Here is a 23,056-nt window from a genome sequence, read left to right on the forward strand (position 1 = left end):
CTGATTATTGCTGTACCAGGCAGTCAAATGTTTCCTAAAATATTCAGTGTTGTAGTACCTAACATGCAGTGAAGTTCCATTTGATGCCCATATACATCCACGTATACCACATCACATTTTCATCCCATGGTACGCATATACATTCATAGGCATCTCATTTCCATGCCTCAGAGCTAATGCAAGTACTCTGATTCAGTTGTGTGAGGGTCATCAAGCCGGCCACTGTTTTTTTGCTGGTTACTGATTTGTTGGGTGACCAGTACTGGGATATATTAAAATGAATAAATAAAATTAATGTGGATGACACCAACCCTAGTGATGTCACTGCATTTGGACTGTGTGTATGATATTGTAATTTATTCTATAAGATCTGATATGGGAGGAAGTCCATCATGGGGATGACCCAATGAGCTCTTGCACTGGGTGGCATAAGCTCTAGTGCTCCCTCAACCTATGAGAATAGATTAATGGAACAGAGTGGGTAGAGAGGTTCAGGAATTTTCCTTGTTGGAAGGCTGGGCAGGTGTGCATCTGACAGGCTTGGGGGTTATTTCTACAATTGGTTCTATTCAACACCCTGCTCTGTTCAGCCTACCTAAAATTAGGCCATTCCATTCCACATTTGAGACAGGCTCCTCCAGAGATGTTGAGATGCAGTGAGAATGTGCAAACTAAATGTGAAATGATAAATTTGCCTATCTTGCTGGTAGTCCAGGTGGAGAATGTCATTCTCCCTGTCTCATTTGGTCTGTGCAACGCACTGAGGAAAACAGATGCCTGATTCCTTCTGGGAGATTCCAGTTTGTGCCAACCACAGAATGGAAGGGAAATGTATTCGATGTCAAGTTCGTCCTCGGAGAGTTCACGTAGTTTCTCTTGCAAAGAGAAGCCATTCTGCTTCAGCATGCAGTCACCGGGAGATTTTGGCTGGGGTGAAAAATGTGTCTGGAGGAGGAAAGGGAAGTGAAAAAGAAAAGAAAAACAGATACACAGAAAGGGTAAATGGCACAAGAAAATGATTTGAGAATTCGACAAGCAGTCCCAATGAGAGGCAGAGACAGAGAGAGGTTCTGTGGTCAAGATCTGGCACCAGGAGTCAGACTTTTCAGTTTCATAACTTTTCATCCTCCTCTTAAAATAAACATTTTTAAAAGAGTCATTTTTGTTCTTATTTACACGAGCCTTCAGATGGTTCCTTTGCTGTGGTTAATTTGCATTTCTTCTGAATTTGAAATAAGACCTAGGGCAGTGGTTCCCAAACATTTTAGCACTCAGACCCACTTTTTAAAATGATGCTTTATCAGTACCCAGCTAGCTTTACAAGACTAAAAAAAAAGTTTCACTTTACCAGCTGCTCAAGCCTCTGTTTTTAATCCTTTTACGATGGTGGGGGCCTGCCTTCTGATGCGTTTGTTGAACTCTACGTTCATCAGATCAGGACCATTCTGGTGTCCTTGCATTCCCTTTTACCTGACCTTTTAATGAGTACCAAGGTATGTTTGCTTTCTCATAAGCAAATGCGCAAGTGTGGCTCAGTTTCACTTTCAGCTTGTCTTCCTTCTCAAGGGTTTTTTTGGGGGTCTGCGTTTATTGGAGTGGGACCATTCTGATGGTGTTGCGTTCCTCTCGGCCTTCCCTTCGAAGTGCACTGAGGCACGGTTACCTACTCATGAGTAAATATGCAAGTGTGGCTAAGTTTCACGTTCCATAGGGCTCAATACATTTTCCTTGTCAGCTATCCGCTTGTCAATTTCGTGACCCTCCGACCCTCAGCATGAAAATTGCTGACCTGCTGTGTAAAGTTCCTTACAACTTGGGGCCCAGGTATCTCAAGGCCTGCCACCTACTTCCAATAAATAGTGTCACAGAAAGAGCCCAAGACCTTCTGGCACCCGAGGTGAGGTGTCAAATGCTGCCATTTCACGTTGGGGTGACCCAGCCACTGCCATTCTACCTCCTGCTCCCTAGATTCAGAAAGGAGGTAACAGAAAGTGTTGGGCCAGAATATCAGCAGTGCTAAAGCCTAATGTCTCCTCTCCTCTTCTCTGCAAGTCACCCTTAGTAATGAGAAGTTTCAGAAGCCTGCTTGTAAATGCAGAGCTCTGCATGGCCTGTGGTCATGACTAGATGGAACTAAGGAGGGTAGAGTGCATTGATGAGACAAGATGATGCTTCAGTTATGACAAGATGAAGTATCAGTTTCACATGACACTCTTTGACTGTTCTGAATCTTGAATGTGTTTTGCATTTTTTCTTTCTGTGTATTTTAATCTCTACCTCAAGGCTATAATCACTACAGCACTTAAGACCCATGTGGCTACATTTAAATACCCTATTATTTGCCAGATAAGCTATAATGTACTTAAATATGCACTAACCACCCATAACTCATCCGTCTTGGCTTACATATGGTGGGAGGATTGTGGGTTTGGGTTTTTGTTTTGTTTTTTTAAGAACAAAAAGTCAACAAAATTGTATACCTAACATTTTTACAGTAGAGATGAAACAAAACAGTTACATCAAAGAGCAACCAATAGCATTTCTATATCACTTTCCCTCATTGCTTCAAGAGTGTTGTGTACATTACGTTAGTAATCCTTGCAACAATCCTGAGGACTAGGTCAAAAGTCCAAGGAATAAGGAGGTCCCCCAGACTATATACTCTCTCTCTCTCTCTCTCTCTCTCTCTCTCTCTCTCTCTCTCTCTCCACACACTCACACAGACTTATACTCCTCTAGCAAATATGATCTGGAAATGAAGCAGCTATGTTATCAGATGTGCAGCGCAATCCTATCTTGCGTTGGAACAGGCAGACCAGGAGGCTTGTGCTGTATCCAGTGCAAGATAGGGCACCAAAGTGGCTCAGCTGGAAGCAAGGGGAAACCCTTCACCCTTCACCCTTACCCCCGGGTAAGCCACTGCAGCCCCATGGGTCTCCTCAGACTTGCACCACATCCAGCTGGGTCCCAGTCCTGCCTCCCGCTCCCCACCTTCTCCCAGGACTGTCCTCCACCTGCCCTCCCCCCATCCCGGAACACCAGCCTCCTCCCGCCTCCTCCCAGCCCACCCCAGAGCCATGCGTTGGCCAAGCTCAGCTGATGCAAGGCCCCCTCCTCATGTCAGTGCAGAGGCTGGATCCGGCCTCCGTGGGCTGGCACGCATCCGTGCGCTGCCCCGGCCGACTCTTGAGGAGACGCAAACATGCCTTACAGCATGTTTGCTACCCACCTGGGCCGGCGCAAGGAACTTGCGCCAGCCCAGGGCATTGTTAGGATTGCGCCCTTCATTATATTGTGACAGGATCAATTTTCCATTTCAGTCAGGAATGCTACACAATGCTAGTAATGGGCTGAAGCACAGGGTATACTTTTCCCATTTGATTCTGCAGGTTATAGTCGTCATCGTCCCCAGTCCGCATACAAACTCACATAAGCTGACTTCCTCAAGGAGGAAAGGATCAGCGTTAGCTGCTCTCCTCACAGGTATCAAAAGTAACCCAAAATACTGTATCAAAAGAGAATTTAGCGTCCTGTTTCCTCTGTTCCCCTCCCTTCCAACCACTGTTAGTTCACCCAAAACCTACGTGTCTTCATCCTTACATCCACTACCAGTATGGCATTAAGAACTACTCCACTCTGCAGCCCCACACAAACTTACCATCAAGATCCTCAGCAGCCTCATTAAACAGCCAGTTAGCACTAAGAGCTTGGGTAGCCCCCTGCTGCTTCGTGGACCTCCTGCTGGTATCACTTTTAGTGTTCCGGTCCCTTTGATTTGCCTCCCAAAGAATTTCCTGCCTATTATAAACGATAAATGTCACCACGGATTCCTCAAAAGGGGGGGGAAACCATTCATACAAATTCTAGTCTTATGCTCCCTTCCTTTGTCACTGCAGTCAAATATTAGCCCCCAGACTCAACAATAAGTCATATGCAAAACAGCCATAGGAATTCAAAGGAAGGGGTGATTGGCTGGAAGATCCTTCAAGAGGCAAATGTCCCAATTCAGAGACCATCATGTGTAATAATGCACAGAACCTGAAAGAGTTAGTGTTCCTTTTTACATTACTCAGAGAATGGAAACATGTGCTTCCTTTTTCCCTACAGGTGGGGGCCAGAGGTTGGTGGTAAAGCATATGCTTTGTGCACGGAAGATCCCGGGTTCAATCTTGGCATCTTCAAATGTGGCTCTGAAACCCTGGAGCTAATCAATTTCTTTTTCTTTCCTCCATGCAGTTTACAGAAGGACCATCTTTCCAAATATCAGTGGGAAAGTCTGGCGTATGTGCATGTTTTGTCCTGTGCTTGAGGGGTTCAATTAGGAGCAGCAGCTTGTGGCTGGAGTGGGAATTGTTCAAATTGCCAGAGGAGCTGTGCTCCTTGGCTATATTAGCACAAAAAGCACAAAAAGCATTTGCACATTGCATTGCTGCATATTCCAACTAAGTGGAGGGTGAAGAATACAAAAGGGGTGTGTGTGTGTGTGTGTGTGTGTGTGTGTGTGTGTGTGTGTGTGTGTGTGAGAATGATTGGGGTATATACTAGTAGGGATGGTGAATCTGCCCCAATTCAGGTGGAAGATTTGCTTAGGCTGTTCCTGATCTCCACCATCTCTAATAGGCAGAGGCAGTAAGGAAAATAAGAAAGTAAATTTAGTAAGAAAAATTAATTCCACCCATGTTCAGTATCACTGCTTTTGTACATTGAAGGATGGCTTTGAAAACTGCTGTGTTGAGCCTTGGCTCAGAGTTAAGCGCTACCCCCCCCCCTCCAAAAAAATCACATTTCATGTAAGCAATTCAAAGTGATCTTGCAACCATCAAAATGCACTTACTGTAGCCTATTTGCAAGGAAAATCAAATATTATTAGCCGACTCTAACCACATCAAATAATATTAGTGCTTGCCAGAGTTATTGGGCAGCCATAATTATGTGGTTCTCAATCTGCAGAACTCTGCACTGTAGAAAACAAGCATGAATGAGTAATAACCAATAAGCATCTATGGCTGCATTTGTGACTCTGTTGACAGAGAAGCAAGTCCTGTTTGGAATTAAGGAGATTTACTCCCAAGTTGTCTGGTTAGTTCGAGACTGAAAATGGTCCATTTTATGTTGCCGTGTGATAAAATCAAATAGAGAGGAGAATGTATTGATTTCTTCACTTTGATACGAGACATCAAAAACAGTAGTATTTTAACATATAACATTGAGAAAAAACACTCTTTTCTCCCTAATGCTCTTAGCATTTATTGTCATGAATAAATTGCAGTATAGTTAAAGACGGGCCCCCGTATTCGTGAACCCAGTATTAAATTATCTGTGGATTTGCAGATCCAGAGGACCCCCCCCCCCATGTGCCCTCCCTGCATGCCCATTAATGTAGTTTAGAGCCTTACTGGGGCAAAAATATAGGTCACTATAAGCATTCAAAATTATAGTGAAGGCAGGCTGCTGACAGCCTTAATGCTTGAAAAAAACTAGATCAGTGTTTATCTGTGGCTTGGGACCCACTAGGTGTGCCGTGAGCCAATTTCACGTGGGTCCCCATTCATTTCAATATTTTATTTTTAATATATGAGACTTGATGCCACCATGGTATGTGACTGCATTTGGGGAAATGTTACAGACTAACAAGCTACTATGTATATTCTTTTAACAATGGCAGTAAATGGAACTTACTCCTGGGTAAGTGTGGGTAGGATTGCAGCCTAGGATTGTTAAAAAAATTTCCTGCTTCATGATGATGTCACTTCCAGTCATGACATCATTTCCGTTGGGTCCTGACCGATTCTCATTCTAAAAAGTGGGTCCCTGTGCTAAATGTGTGAGAACTACTGAACTAGGTAGATGCTAATAGGAAGCAGGAAGTCAAGTGTGGATCCCCTGCAGTGACAGGGACCCGCCTATATAGTTAAAGTTTAAGGAAAGATGCATCACTTGTAACTCAGGGAATAACCTAGTATATATTCAACAGGAAAATTAAAAATATAGGGTAAAAGGAGAAAACTGGGAGTCACCTGCCACACACATACAGATGCCAGAAAGCATCAGAAACCAGTGCATATGGCTTCATCCCAAGCCTTCAGCACTGCACATCATGGTGTACGGCTTTTAGAGAACTTGGTTCTAAGTTTCACTAGAGAGAAGGGCCCTCCACTTAGCTCTCTTGTTGGAAAGAGAACAAGCCTATAGCTGCCTATGGAGGGTGCGGTATGTCCCTAGATTTGCCAACGGACTAGAAGGGAAAAAAGACCATCCCTTCCTCTTTCAAGTTACCATTACTTGACAAGGAGATAGAAAAAAACCAAAATTTCCCTACCTCTATCACACACATGTGCACACACACATGTGCACACACACACACACACACACACACACACACAGAGAGAGAGAGAGAGAGAGAGAGAGAGGGAGACTGGTTCCAACCAATCACACAGTTTTATACGATATCCAGGTTGAGTAGACCTTATCCAGAATCCTTGAGACCAGAAGTGTTTGGAATTCTGAATTTTTATGGATTTTGGAATGTTTGCATCAGCATAATGAGATACCTGTATCTTGGGGATACAAAAGTGATACACGTGGGTAATGTCAGTTAGCAGCTTTTATTGGATTGTCTAGGCTACATCAGAACTCCGGTTGATATAGCTGTGGGTATTTTCCCCCACCCCATTTGTATCACACTGAGATAAACTGCTCTGTATAAATGTGAATGTTCCATTGCTATTTTAAACATTGCTCTTCAGTACAACTATTTCTGATTGCTCCCTTATGCTCCAGTTCCACAGCGAGGGGACTGTGACCCAAATATTTATAGACATTTTCCCCATAGGGCAACATAGGGGCTATTGCAAGGTGAGGTGATCTCTGAGCATTCTTTGAGGGTCTTCGAGGATGCATCTCTAGTGATGATGGTCATCTACTATTGTGCAGCACCCTAAAAATAGTCCAGCCAGGGACTCCTTGTTATTTCTGGAGTCCTATTCCCCAATTAGCATAAAGCTCATGATTAATTTTCTAATGATGTTGGTAGGGGGAAGCCAAGGTTGAAGGCACTTTTTTGCTGACCACTAATGGTCTTGTTTACCTCAGAGTCAGGAAGCTCCCAGGATGTGGCCTTGTTTACAAGTCTGAAAGTATGGCTTGTTATGAAATTCTCCAAGGTAAGTCTTATAAGCCAGCAAGGGAGTAGGGGTTCACCAGTGAACCAACATTTGACCTGGGTCACACTGGCCTGGATCACACTTGCCTAGCATGCACCCAGAATGGTATGCAACCCTGTATAAATATGTCAGGACCCTCCGTTGAGTCAAAATTGATTTTGGAGGCTCTTCTGTAGGTTTTTTCTGCATTCAGAAATTAGATAGAAAGGAAGTTTTCAAAGTGAAAGATTTTTTTTTTCTGACTGCACTCAGTTCTGCCCACTTGGCACTTGTAGCTTAATTTTAGGAGTTGGGATAAAACTGTTTTGTTTGTCTGAATTTTTTAATGAGCAGTAGTGTGCTCATATTATCTGCAGCTATAGTCTGCAGCTATATTAACTTCAGGCCAATTTATCAGTGTTTCATGCCTGTTTTATTTCTTGTTTCACATTCTATCAGGATTGAGTGATTTTTTTAAAAAATTCATGGTCGGTTGCTGCCTTGTGCAGTTCTCGCAATTAAAAGAATTAAAATTAAATGAGTGAATAAGTATGAATAAATAAGTAAATGTGTGGTTGCTTGAGCAAACTGAACTGAGGTAGGGAGTCAAATATTCTTTTATAATAGTCTTTCTATACCCTTGGGTATACCCCAGCTAACGCAGTATGAGGCACTTTTCCAAATGGGTGATCCTCTTTTTAGCAGGGGGAGAGTAACTGGCCTGCCTCATCCCAGCAGTTTCTTGCCATTTTGGGACAGCAGAGCCCTTTTAGGACAAGGAGCCATTCGTTATTTGATTTTTCTCTGTAAACTGCTTTGTGAACTTTTTTGTTGAAAAGCGGTATATATAGACTATTAACAAATGGTTGGCAACCTTCAGTCTCGAAAGACTATGGTAGAAGCTTACAGCACCCAGTATTCCTAGGCGGTCTCCCATCCAAGTACTAACCATGCCTGACCCTGCTTAGCTTCTGAGATCAGATGAGACTGTTAACAACAACAACAATTTCCAATATTTCAATGCATCCTCTCATGTTGGTTACAGCATCTGACTTCTCTTTTTCCTTCTCTGATTGTGGTGAAATAACTTCATCTCCAGGCTACCTGTTCCAGCCTAAGCCCCACTGATGTTTGAAGCTCTGGTTCCCTTTCCCAGATGTGCAAAGCACACTGCACAGTCTTTTCTCTCCTGCCCCCAGATCACCTTTCCCACCAGTCTTTTCCCTGCCAGCACCCATCTCCTTCTATCCTTCTTCCTGCTACTGACCTTCTCCTTTCTCCTTCTTGCCATTTAGAAAGGAATAGAGAGCAAGGAAGTAGGAGAGGGGCTAAAACTAGTGGTCTGGAGCAGCTCCTGTCCTCACTTCTTCCCTCCCTTATCTGCCCTCTCTGCCTTTCAAATCATAGAGACCTCAGATGAGGAAGTAGGAGGTGAGTGGCAACTTGTTAGGACCCAATCCTATCCAACTTTCTAGCACCAATGCAACTGCAATGCCAGCCCAAAGTAAGGGAACAACGTTCCCTTACCTTGAGGAAGTCTTTATGACTGATCCCCTCATTGCAGGATGCAATGCATGCCCCATTGGTATGGCTGCATCAGAGCTGGAAAGTTGGATAGGATTGGGCCATTTATCACCATGCTGCTTCCTTCAGGCAACAGATAACTATGCTGTCTCCCTTGATATGTCTCCAGGGAGCCATGGTCTTCACCTGGGATGGATTAAAAGGCCTGCTCTACAGGCTACAGCTGCCACTTAATATTATCTTAAAATGAAAATTCAAGGCAAATGGAAAGGCAAAAATTATTTGTTAAGCTAAACATTGCAAAGGATTCTGGGGGAAGCAACAAGAAACTTCCATAGGATCCTTGCAATGTGCCATGCACATCTTCAAATTGGCAGCAGGAGTCACTCAACACAAAATGTAAAGATGGCTTTGGAAAGTCCCTAATTGGAGGAGACATCCAAGGAATTCTGAGGAAAGTGCCACGAGGCCAGACTTTGGGGAGGACTGTTCTGCATCTATTCCCACAGTGCCAATCCATCATGTGGAATGATTCTAATGGTTGCAAGAAGACATTCTTTCACCTAGTGCACAATTCCATGTGCCTTTGTGATTAAACTGAGACATGGCATTCGCCAGGGAAATAGCTTAAATGAAATTTTCCACAGTAATTCTCAGAAAAAGTCTGACTAAACAGATTATCTGTTTGCATGTATGTTCCTATGAGTAAAGATCTGTCTAGATCATTTGGTTATGTACTTTCTTTTAAAGAGGGCCACCTACCTATGAAAACATGGGGAAACTAGGCATTTCCTCCCCAAAATTTCATTTAAAAAAATTAGGTGTCAGGAACATCATATAAGAACATAAGAACAGCCCCACTGGATCAGGCCATAGGCCCATCTAGTCCGGCTTCCTGTATCTCACAGCAGCCCACCAAATGCCCCAGGGAGCACACCAGATAACAAGAGACCTCATCCTGGTGCCCTCCCCTACATCTGGCATTCTGACTTAACCCATTTCTAAAATCAGGAGGTTGCGCATACACATCATGGCTTGTACCCCATAATGGATTTTTCCTCCAGAAACTTGTCCAATCCCCTTTTAAAGGCGTCTAGGCTAGACGCCAGCACCACATCCTGTGGCAAGGAGTTCCACAGACCGACCACACGCTGAGTAAAGAAATATTTTCTTTTGTCTGTCCTAACCCGCCCAACACTCAATTTTAGTGGATGTCCCCTGGTTCTGGTATTATGTGAGAGTGTAAAGAGCATCTCCCTATCCACTCTGTCCATCCCCTGCATAATTTTGTATGTCTCAATCATGTCCCCCCTCAGGCGCCTCTTTTCTAGGCTGAAGAGGCCCAAACGCCGTAGCCTTTCCTCATAAAGAAGGTGCCCCAGCCCCGTAATCAGCTTAGTCGCTCTCTTTTGCACCTTTTCCATTTCCACTATGTCTTTTTTGAGATGCGGCGACCAGAACTGGACACAATACTCCAGTTTTGTGGAGTAGCGCTGCAATCCTAACCACACTTTCCTGACAGTAAACCCCATTGAACAAAATAGGACTTACTTCTGAGTAGATCTGGTTAGTATTGTGTAGTAGCTGTTGAGAAATAATGCCAGCTGCGCAAGGATGAGGACTTTAAACCTGTGAAAGAACAATTCAAGGCAGTGAAATATTTTAAAGGGCTAGGAAATGGTCACCCCCCCCCCAGGAAGCATCTCTTTAATGACACACTTCCTGTGTGGTGGCAACTCCAGAATTAAGGGTAAAGAGCAGCAGCCAAGTTTGCTGGTGACACCAAACAGGTGACTATTCAGGTTGCTGAAAACAAAAGCTGATTCTGAAGTCCTCAAGTAGGATCTCTCCAAACTGGGTGAATGGGCAACCAGAAGGCAGGTGCAATTCAATGTAAATAAGTGTAAAGTAATGCCTACCAGGGTAAAACTCCCAATTTCACATATACGCTGGTTGTATCTGAACTTTCAGTGATGAGCCATAAAAGAGATCTTGAGGCTGTGGCGAACAGTTCAATGAAAAGATCGATCTGGTGTGTGGCAGCTATGAAGAAGGTAAATTGCATGCTAGGGGTTATTTGGGAAAGGACTGAGAACAAGACTGCTAATATTATATTGCCCCTATACAAATGCATGCTGTGGCCATATTTGGAATGCTATGTATAGCTGTGGTTGCTGCACATCAAGAAGGGTTTTGTAGAGCTGGAAAAGATGCAAAAGAAAGCCAAGAAAGTGAACAGACAACTAGAGCACCTTCTTTATGAGGAAAAGCTACAATGTTCGGTGGCTGTCTTGCTTGAAAAGGAGACTGAGGGCCCAGTCCGATCCAGTTTTCCAGTGCTGATGCAGTCGTGCCAATGGGCCATGCTCTGCACCCTGTGGTGGGGAAGCAGTCACAGAGGCCTACTCAAGGTGTGGGAACACTTGTTCCTTTACATCGGGGCTGCGTTGTGGTTGCTCCAGTGCTGGAAAGTTGGATAGGATTGGGCCCTGAGACTTTTAAAACTACAGGTCAGTCCTCCTTATATGTGGGTTTGGGACCCCTGGATTTGATTCAGCATGAGTCCCAACCCATGTCAGGAGGGCTGACCTGTACCACCCGGGCATGACTGGAAGAGCCTTCCACTTTCATCTGGGAGGTGGTCTGAGGTGCAGGGAGGCCAGGTGCAAAAACTGGAATTGTGTTTCAAATGGCTGCCAGGAGGTTTTCTGAGGTGTGGAGAGGCTGCAGCCCCTCCATGTGGCCTTCTCATGCCTCAGAACACCTCTCAGATGTGACAGGTTGCATCTGGAAGTCCTATGATGGCCCCCTCTATGATTTCATAATCTGCAGTTTTCATTATCCTATATAAGGATATACAGGTATATATTCTGTATAAATTGCATAAGGAACAAATTAATGTGAATTGGGTTTCCTTTAAGAACCCTACATGTATTCATTTATTCCTCAACTGCAATTGAGGGACTTATTTTGTTCTGGCAGCAGTGGTCCCTCTTCACAACCATTGGCCACTGTTTGCATTTTCCACAATGCCTTGGATGCTTCTTGTTCTGGAACACTGTAGAAAAAAATGCTGGTCACCACAAAATTGGTGGTTGTCATGAAGGGCCGTTGTTTTCCCCACTAAGTCCCAGAACAATGCAGTGTCTGGAATACTGTGGGAAGTAAAATGGCTGCCAAAGTTTAGCAGCCTTGCAGAAGCGTGACTGCTGCTGTCACTTCAGGCAATGGTGAAAGCAATGTCAAGAGGAAAAGCAAGAAACTTATAAACACACAGATGAAAATGAATTGGAGTTATGAAGAGGAGATGCAAAAAAGCCTAATGAATGGACATTCATGAAAATGAATGGGAATGCAATGGAACGAGTAACACAATGAATGAGAGGAGTGATCACAGCAGTGCATCAAAATGAGATACATTTTCTTTCAACACCACCTAAATCACCCTAATCTTCTGGTGCAAGGGAGGTTATTTGATTGTTTGAGGCATTTATAGTCTGCTTTTCTACCACAAGCAAACAGCGCCCAAGGTATCTTACAATAAAACCTACCAGATAAAACACAGTAAACCAGTTATTTTTTAAACTTTTAGCACCAGGACCCACAATTTAGAATGAGAATCTGTCAGGACCCACCGGAAGTGTCATGACCAGAAGTAACATCATCAGGAAAGAAAATTTTTAGCCATCCTAGGCTGCAATCGTACCCACACTTACCTAGGAGTAAGTCCCATTTACTATCATTGATAAAAGCATATACATAGTAGTCTGTTAAAAGCACAGAGCTGTAACATTTCCCCAGAGGCAGTCACATCCCACGGTAGCATCAAGTCTAATATACTAAAAACAAAATATGGAAATGAATGGGGACCCACCTGAAATTGGCTCGTGAATGGGCTTCCTGTTTCCTGGATGCTTTGGAGACCCACTAGGTGGGTCTCGACCCACAGTTTGAGAAGCACTGCAGTAGACAATAAAATAGAACAGAATTAATAAAACAACAGTAACATCCCAATAAAAGGAAGATTAATATAAAAAAAACACAGTAAAGGAATTGACAGCTTCAGGTTAGGAACCTTTTTAGGGTGGTATGGCTCCCTCCCTCCCCCCATCCAGATCTCCCCCCATCTGGTGGTGACCTCCCATCTCTTGGGTCACCAGCATGGATATCTGTTATGGTCCTATTGAATGATATATAACATGATGGTATGATACATAAATACCAAGGTTTCCGCAATTTTGTCCACTGTAGTCAAGCTCCCTTGACACCCCCTTAAGGTCTGGTATCTGGGGAAATGTCCCCCCTTAGCTACGCCACTGATTATGGACTTGATTCCTGACACTACAAACAGTATTAACTGTTCTTTACTTAACACAGTTGTCTCTTAATTTTCTTCTACTTAGACTGGATATTATAAAAAATGCCTGGAATTCTTTTTTTGCTTCTTTTTTAGGTTCTCCACCCACCCCAGGGCATTTGGTGGGCCGCTGTGAGATACAGGAAGCTGGACTAGATGGGCCTATGGCCTGATCCAGTGGGGCTGTTCTTATGTTCTTATGTTCTTACCCCAAAGTGCTCCCATAATATATTTCAGATGGATATTGCAGGCATTCTCCTCTATCTGAGGTCACCTTCGGGTGTTTGTGAAACTGCCAATAATGATATTGGCAGCTGGATCAGGAGAAGTAGCGTTCAGTTCAAAGGATGCCAAGAGCTTCCTGTTTCCTGGATGCTTTGGAGAAGCTCCATTCTCCAGGAGAAATGCCAGAAATATAAAGGTTTCTTGGAAAGTGTATCTGTGTCCGTCTCAGAGCCTGTGAGAATGAGAGAATTTCTGGAAATGTCTATGCACAAAAACATTTCCTGTTTGTGGTATTGTGAATCAGGCTGTTTTGTGAGGCCAAATGGAGAAACTGACCCTTCTCTACCTTTGCCTTGGCCCAATCAGTCATGGAAGACAATGGGCAGCTGGCTTTTTCACATAGTTGGAACAAGAGTCATATCCTTCTGCCAGGCTAGCAATTCAGACTGTTGTCGCTAAGGGTCTTAGATGTATCAGAGGAATGTTGAAAGGGTTTTATGAGGAAAGATGTACTGGTAGGTTCTTGACAGCCCCCAAAGCTTGCCTCAGTTGCTCCACAATATCTTTTCACCTTGTATATTTGCAAACAAAATATTATCAGATTAATATCTTCAAACAGGTTATTTGGTGGGACTCTGTGATTATTAGGCCACTGTGAAATACAGGAAGCTGGACTAGATGGACCTATGGCCTGATCCAGCAGGGCTGTTCTTATGCTCTTTCATATTGTTTGTTGCATCGATGGAATTCATACTTGCACAGGTGTTCATTACCAACTGGTTAGTTGACAGGGTTATCTACAGAGCTTCATGTTAGGGCTGCAGCAAGGCTTGTTATAGGTCAGGGGTGGGCAAACCCATGCCTGTGGGCCATTCACAGCCCTTGGGGACCCCCAGTCCAACCCTCTGGCCCATTGGAGACTGTTAGAGCCTGCACTGGCCCACAAATGCTGCTCATGACCACCAGATCATGGGGCAGGAGGTCTGGTCTAGAGGGTTGAGCCTCCCTTTGCCTGAAGATAACATCCGAAGGTCGCCGGTTCGAGGCGACTTCAAGCAGCTGACAAGCTGAGCTGAGCTACTCCATCTGCTCTGAGCATGGGAGGATGGAGGCCAGAATGTGCGGCCAGATCATGAAAGAAACATCTTGAATGTTGTGGTTTCTTGAAAGATAGAAACCTTCTTTCAAATTGTAAAAATCCCTACTGGGATTTAAATTGCCTGCCTGTGTAAACCACCTTGAATAAAGTCTAAGGAGAAATCTGAGGACCAAGAAAGGCGGTATAGAAATACCTGTATTATTATTATTATTATTATTATTATTATTATTATTATTATTATTATTATTATTATTATATGCGAGAGCTGTGGGCCAAGTTAGAGCAAGGCCTTTTATACGTGTGATTTCTGCTTTTCCCTGGGCATTATGTCAAGCCTCCTATTGCCTCTGTACAACTTATGTCTCTTTGTGTGTCTGGCTTGGTCTGTATGTTTTCACTGTGCAAGAGGTGCGAAGCAAACAGTTCATAGTTCTCATGTTGTTCTACAAGCCTGTATTATAGTTTTCATTTGTATTATAAATAAACTCAGTAAAATTCATTCATTCATATAATGTTCATTAATATATTCATCTCAAATGTATTCATTTATGTAAATTTAATTCAAATTTGAAGGGTAAATTAATTTTTTTTCCTGTCCCCCAACACTGTGTCAGAGAGATAATGTGGCCTACCTGTCAAAATGTTTACCCACCACATTTTAGGCCAAGGCAAAGACTGGAGAGTCTTGAGACTGGGTTATGCTTCAGGCGAGAGTGCTTGAATACAATACAATAACAATGATTTGTCTCCAGTCATCTCTTCTCTAGCGAGGATGTCTCCTATGAAGGCCAGCTTGAACATTCTACTGCTTGGGAAATCCAATAAGGCCAGAACCCTATGTAGATGTTCATAATCTCAGCACAGGAACATGTGATTAGGGGGCTGCAAAAGCATACTAGCTAGCACTACCCCCATATCAATGCACTCCAGAGTGCCATCCCACTGCAATGGAAGCATGCTGGGAAGACTCACCCTTGTGCACTCCAAAGCCCTGCCTCCCATTGACTACAAGCAAAGTGTTATTCTTGAGCAATGTATGTGATACTTGGGGACAGATCCTTTGTTAATAGGGATCCTAGGCAGCCAGCATTAGTAATCACAGGGAAGACCTCGCCTGAAATAGACCAGTGGTCTATTTCAAGGGTCTCCAAACCCCAGCCCGGGGGCAGATGCGACCCGCAGCAAGTCTCTTTCCGGTCCGTGGCCAACTCTTGTCTCCTGAAAGCCTCTGGCCCACTCAACTGAACATAACCAGAACTGTGCTCTGATTGTGTCTGGAGGGTGTTCTGAGGGCCAGAGAAGTTGAATGAATGAACCATTTATTGTCATCTAAGTTCTATCTCATTTATTTAAATTTTATATTTAATTTTTTTTTCCAGCCCTCCACACCACGCCAGATATTTCATGCGGCCCTCTGACCAAAATGTTTGGAGACCCCTAGTCTATTTCAACCAAACAAGACCAACCAAGGCTGGAGTTAATGCTATTAGAAACATGTTTCTCTTATTGCAGATCTCTTAAATTAGAATATAATTGTAGACCTTTGTGTCTTCGTATCATGGCGTACATACATTTGTAGCACTGGAAGTTCCTCAAAAAGCGGTTTGAGTTCCTCTTCTTGCTGGGAGAGAGAATTCTTAGTTCTCTGACAAATTACTACAATCATATTCCAAACTATCTACCTCAACCAGTTTCTCAGCCAGTGGTACGGGTACCACCAGTGGTACTTGAGGTGGTTTCTGGTGGTACTCGTGGGACCCCTGGACACCTGCTGTTTGGCAGCGAGACTGGGAACACAACACAACAAACAGCAGTAGGAGACTCCAAAGCATGCTTTTCCATGCTTGAAAAGCCTCTCCCATCCACTCTGACCCTCTTACTGGTGTTTGTTGTGTTGCATCTGACCACCCAATCCAGAAGTAAATGTCAATTGCGTCATTGCCAGTTACATAATAATATAATAATAATAATAATATACAGTATTTATATACCGCCTTTCTTGGTCTTTATTCAAGACTTTATTCAAGGCGGTTTACACAGGCAGGCTTATTAAATCCACGCAGGGATTTTTACAAATTGAAAGAAGGTTCTCTCTTTCAAGAACCACCACATTCAAGCTGTTACACTCCGATCTGGTTTAACATTCTGGCCTCCATCCTCCCACGCTCCGAGCAGATGGAACAGCTCAGCTGCAGCTTGCCAGCTGCTTCAAGGTCGCACGGTGCCGGTGGCCTCGAACTGGCGACCTTGTGGATGTTAATCTTCAGGCAAATGGAGGCTCTACCCTCTAGACCAGACCTCCTGCCCGTGGTAGTTCCATCCAGTGGTAGTTCGATTAGGTGGACCATGTGAAATGGTAGGGTGGAGGACAAATGTTGAGAAACACTGATCCACCTTATAATTGATTTTTTTCCACTGCCCAACCTCTTCATCTGACAGTGCCTTCCATAAGCATAAGTATGACATGCAAGAAAGTATATTTTGTCACTTTTTGTGAAATGTTCCCTCCAGAACTGGTCTAGGAGCCCACGCAACATCCAGAAGGTGGCAGTACTGTTGTGTTCCTCCTGATGCTAGAATGGTATGAGTCAGTGACATTTTGCGAGGAATCATCAGAAGCTAATTTGAATTTAGGAAATTGCTAACAAGGTTGTAAGTGTAACAAGGTTTACCACAGTCTTAGAGCAAATATTTAAGCATGTAACTTAACGTAATGATGATGAGTGTTTATGGAGCAGAGTTCACAATCATTGTCTCAGTACTCCCAACAACAAAACTAGAAGGCAGGTCTTTAGATGGAGGGAATGATCCAGCTAAGATTAGGGATGAATGGATTTCTCCTGTGGAATTCCTTTCTTGTCCTGCGGGATCGCTCTGTGATGTGTGCCACACCTTCTAAATTGCTGCTTAACTGGGAGCATTTCTAAAATTAATTCCAGTTCCAAAACTAATTATAATATTCATTTCTTTGATCGCACACTCCTTGTTCAGGTTTCGCTTTATTCCACCCACTGGCTGGGAACAGGCAGGGGAGAGGTGATGATTGTGTTTATAGAAAGGTTAAAAGTTTATAAAAGATTGTGTTTATAGAAAGGAGAAAAGTAAGCAGGGAACATCCCTTAAGTGCTTGGAGTGAAAATACAAACATCCTTTCTGTGAACATTTAGGCATCTCTGGGCATGATCTGGGTCTAGGCTATCTGAAAGATGTCTTCTTTCCATACATTCCAGCCCTCCCTCTTAGGTCATCTGAGGGGGCTCTTCTACAAGTGTCGCCTCTGTTTCAAGTGAGAGGGGTGGCAGACCGGAGCAAACCTGTAGTAGGACCACAACTAGTTCCAGGGGAACTGAAAACTACTCCCTCCCTTAGTTGCAGACCTGCCATTAGGTCAGATGGGGAAAAATCCCAGCCTCTCTGAGGCTCCCGACGGGGTCGAAAAGTGTTGGGAAACCTCAGAGAGGCGTCCCCGATGCAGGTGGAGGTTGCGCGAGGCTCTGTGAGTCTCAGATGAGTGGGGGGTGGCTTTTTGTGCAGGGGATGCAACAGCCTGTTGGAGGGTGCCATTGCAAACCTTTGCCCCTGGCATGGGGTTGGGGAGGTCCACCGCTGCCCTCCCTCATGGCTTTTTGGCACGGGCTCAAAACACACCTGTTCTGGAACACACCTGTTCCATTTGGCATTTGGTTGCTGAGTGGATATTTGCCTTCTGTACCTCTGAAACACTGATGTGACTTGACAGCTTCTCCATTTGGGACTAATTTGTTCCCCATTGGCCCAATGATATTGGTTAGATTTTGCTGTGTTGTGATTTACGTTTCAAAATGTAATGTTGAATGTTTATGTTGAATAAATGTTGAATGAATGAATAGTGAATGAATATGTAATGTTGAATTCAATATGTAATATTAATGTTTAAATGCCTTCTTTGATGTTTTGACCTGCTGTGATACTTTGTACTTTATTATAAAACTTTGTAAGCCACTTTGGACATTTGCTTTGGCATGGGAAAGATGGGATATAAATTTCTTAAATAAATAAATGAATCTCTATATCTTCATATGCAAATTGGACAAAAGGCAGAATCTAGTACATACAGATACTCTGCAGAAAAACACAAAGAACTGATGAAATATAACTGTAAAATCATTCCTTCGTGGTTGACACATCAATTTTGGAGACAAAAGTCTCCATCTACTCACCATATATGGAAGGCACTCATTAATCATTGAGTACAAAATACAAAAGATGAAGTGGGCTCAGTGTAACTGCAAGTGAGCATCACCAGGAAGTTAAGAGTTGCTAGATGCAGTATCTACATGTGCAGGTAAAAGGAGCTCTGCGAGACCACACCAAATGTCAATCTGATCCTTTTTTTCATAGTTGCCAACCAGATGTAACTAGGGAGCCTATAGGCAAGAGATGAAAGCACATCTCTCTCTCCCAGTTGCCACAGGATTCATACATACTTCTGCTGAATCTAGAGCTAGTGCATAGCCACAACACCTAATACGTAGCTATGAATAGATTTGTCCACAATGATTTTAGCTAATCCCCTTACAACACAAGCCTATGCATGTCTAACCAGAAGTAAGTCCCATTGTGTTAAGTGGGGCTTACGCTCAAAGAAGTACATATAGGACTGAAGCCACTAGGACCTCCAGACACAACCAGAAGCATCTTCTTGTTGTGTCCAGAAGTGTTCTGTGGCCCAGAGAGGACACATGTAGCCTCTCTGGGCCTCAGAAATCCCCCTCCCCCAAGTGCAAAAACCAGAAATACCTTTTTGTCACCTCAGGGGGGAGGCTTTCTGAGGCCCAGAGAGGTTGCATGTGCCCTCTCTGGGCCACAGAATCTCACATCTGGGAGGTCGTCTGTGGGTCCTCCAAACATGGGTTTGAAATCTGCAGTGGGTCAAATTCACAGGTTCCAAATCCATGGATAAAGTGGACCCACTGCACGAATCCAAATATGTCTGCACCATTGACTTATACAACACCATCTCTTGTCATCTGTGTTTGATTCACTTCTTCAGACACCTACTCTAAGGTGAACAGTTCAGTTGAAGTATCTACATTTCTGCAGTGGAGACAGATGGACATAATTCCTAGTTATAAATACCTAGTTATACCTAGTTATAATTCATGTAGCTGCTCTGCAATTCCCCTATCCTCCTTAAGCATCCCTTTTGCACTCCTGTCATATGTCAGGGTACACCTCTAATTCCAGCCTCTCACGCCTTGTTTTTAGAACTTTGGTGTGCGAAGTGATTATGGATCTCCCCTTTCAAAAAATTGACACCATTGCTAAGGATAAGCATTTCTTTCAAAAGAAATCAGCATTCAGACTATTGGCAGGTCTTTGAAAAAGGACAATAAGCTTGAAGCAAAAGTCAAAATGTCAATGTCTCTGCTTTACAAGATGGTCTGGCAATGCAAGAAGGAGCAGAGAAATTGCCGTTTTTTGTATGTGAATGCAGTGTCCTTGTTCTGGTATACTATAATATTGGGAAGGGAAAAAATAAAATGTTAACATTGCCTTTGCGTGCAATCCAAACCTGCAGATAAGCTGACCCAAGAGACTACCATAAAGCACGTTTACGCCTCCTCGAGGGGAAGCCAGGCTGGCACTCCGAGAAGCACCGGCCTGCGGAGGCTGATAGACGCCTCTGTGCCGGCTTCCCCTCTGGTGCTTGCGTCAGCCCCGCAGGGCTGACGCAAGTGAAAAAGGTAGGCCTGGGGGGATGGGGAGGTGGAGGGAGGGAGGTGTTCCTGGCTGGGAGGAGGGAGGGTGATGGGCAGCTCTGGGGTGGGTGGGCAGGGAGCAGGAGGTGGGGCTGGGATCTGGCAGTTATGCTGAATCCCAAACCCCGTTCCTGGGGAGAACGGAGCAGCTTCAAGTCGCTCTGCTCTCCTCCAACTTTTGCCACCTCAGGAAGTGGCGCAAGTCTGAGGAGACCCATAGGTACCAGCAGCCCTTACCCGGGGTAAGGGGAAAAGTTTCCTCTTTCCTCTGGCTAAGCCGCTGCTGGCCACAATCCTGCGCTGGATACAGCACAAGCCTCCTGGCTTAGGATTGTTAGGATTGTGCCCTTAGTCTTCCTTTGGGCAAGGCATTTGCATTGCCTTGAGTAGTCTTTGGTAAGACATTTTAAATAGAGATGTTGTTGATAGAGAATTCTCAACAACATGTGCATGCACCCCCTCCCCCATATCCGCTGATCCAGTACCCATGGTTTCAGTTATCTGCAGTTCAAATTACCCCCATACTCGCAAATAAAGAGACCAGACTTTGGCTTGGATGAAAATGGGCCACTTTATTAAGTCTTAAACTGCAGGGCAATAAACATCAAGTGTGCAGGGCTATATGGGGGAAACGGTCCTAGCCTCCCCCTGCAAACTCATTGGGCATACTGCCTGGCTCGAGGCCCCAGCTGTCAATTGCCAGCCTAGGTCTTTCAATGCCACCCGCAAAGGGGGCAAGGCAGCCGGACTTCAGGCCAGTCGACAGAGCCTCACCGGCCTGACAGTCCAGGCAAGGGGCTCACCTGCCTGCCTCCTGGAGCCAGTCAGGCATCATGGGAGCGGTTCACACTCGCCCCTCATCCTGCTGCCTTGGATGGACACCGAGCCAGATACCTACCTACCCAGCCCCGCACGTATCCTGCCACAGGGTAGGACAGCCTAGCGCTTCTCTTCCCTGCTCCCCACAAGGATGAACTCCTTCAAGCCCTGCTGCAGATCTGCTAGAAACAAGTCATTACCGACTGGTGACAGATGCACCCCATCGCTGTGAAACAGGGCAGGCTGCCTGAACCCAATTGCAGGGTGTTGTATTACTGCCCCGCCCTGCTCAACTACTACCCTCCCCAGGTAAGCGTTCACTCTTTTCCTGGTGATGTCTATTCTGCGGACGCTCCGTGCCCCGCGCTAAACACGCTGGCGGAGGAGATTGGACCAAAGGATAGCAATCCCCAGGAACCAACTTCTAAGCAATGAGAATTCCTTTGGGGCTGGGAGCCTCAACGACATTGAAGTCCTCTGGCCCAGGTCGTTCTCCCCTAAATGTACCATGATTACCTGGGGAGGGGGCTGCCGTTCCAAATAATTAATCAGCAGTGGCATGAACTGTTCCCAGCGCATACCCCTCCTGGCCACCCAGGTGACACTGGCCAGGCCTCCCAGTCCCAACTGGGAGCCGAAACTGCCAGCCAATGCTCTCTTCTGGGCCCAAAAGATAATTGAGTGACTGCAGATCAGAACCCTCACCGGAGTCGACCAACGAAAACCTGCAACAGAAAGGGGTAACATCAGTCACCAATACGGGAACACAAGATGCCATAGGCAACACAACCAGGGATTCCAACAGGACAGTCCCTCCGCGTTAACTCCAAGGCTGGCGAAGCCAGTCAACACACTCCCCCCAACCACTGGGGGAGCCCGATAAACTCAGGCCCCGCAACCTGCGGGCCTCAGCGAACGTAATACTTAAAGGCGCCCGAGCGCCATCGTCCGATCCTCTGGATGGCTCCAGCACGGAAGCCTAGGCTGGCTGCTGCCAATGCGGCACCGGTTCTAAAGGAATGCAGGCCAAACTGCCCAGCTGCCATTCCCAGCCTCTGCAAAGCGGCACTGAAAATCGCCCTGAACTGATACACCGTCGGGGGGAGGAATTCTGATGCCAAAACAATGGCCCATCCCTCCGGAGCGCCATGCGGCGATAGTCCACAACCACCTGAACTGGGCAGATATCCGCATCGGCAGCTCTTTTCAGGTGGACCCACTGGCCCTTACCTCACTGGTCAGTCTTAGAACACCTTAAAAACAAAGACACACAGTTAACACCCAACTGATAGTCGCCCCACCGCAAGGCCCTGTCCCCGGGGGTGACTTTAGAAACAGACAAGACCTCAGTAGGGTGAAAAGCCCCCCAAAATAAGACCAGGCTACAAGCCTTAAACAGCATCGCCTCATAACGCGATGCGCAATGCAGACTGAAGTCGGCACATCGGCCCCACAGCAGACCCGGGGTGACCAGTCTCTGGGCATCGGGGAGCACGGGACTGCTCCTCTGAATCCCTTCCAGCATCTGCCTAACACGGAAATCCGAGGTGTTGTCAACCCAGCCCAAGGCCTTGGAAAGAAAGAGCTGCCAAGAAGACAGAGATTGAGCGTGCCAACAGCCCCCTGTTCCAAAGGGCAATCACGAACTTCATCAGGTGGTTCACTGGCAGAGGCCATGCGTCCGCCAGATGCTGCTGCCTGCGAAAAGCCAGAAACTCCTGCACTTTCCTCCTATAACTGACCCTTGTAGCAGCCGCTAGGGAAGCCCAGATCATGTATTGGGCGGTGCTGAGCCAAGGCTCCACAGCCATAGGGGCATGGGTTCTGGGTCCAAGCACACCTCTGGCACCTCCAAGCTGCCTGAAACACTCCTCCTGAAAACGAGAGAGAGCGTCGGCAATGCTGTTTTGAACCCCGGGCACATGCCTTGCAGAAAAGAGCACATTAACCGATAAACACTGGAGAATGAAAGCTCTCACCAAGCGCATAACCCTGGGCAATTTAGATGTTTGCTTATTAATGATTCTAACCACCGCCTGGTTGTCACTCCAGAAACAAACGGAAGAATATGGCAAACTCAGGGGCCCATAAGTGCACTGCCACCAAGATGGGAAAAAACTCGAGAAAGGTTAAATATCTCGTGATGCCC

Source organism: Tiliqua scincoides, chromosome 1 (assembly GCF_035046505.1).
Source record: "Tiliqua scincoides isolate rTilSci1 chromosome 1, rTilSci1.hap2, whole genome shotgun sequence".
Taxonomy (NCBI): domain Eukaryota; kingdom Metazoa; phylum Chordata; class Lepidosauria; order Squamata; family Scincidae; genus Tiliqua; species Tiliqua scincoides.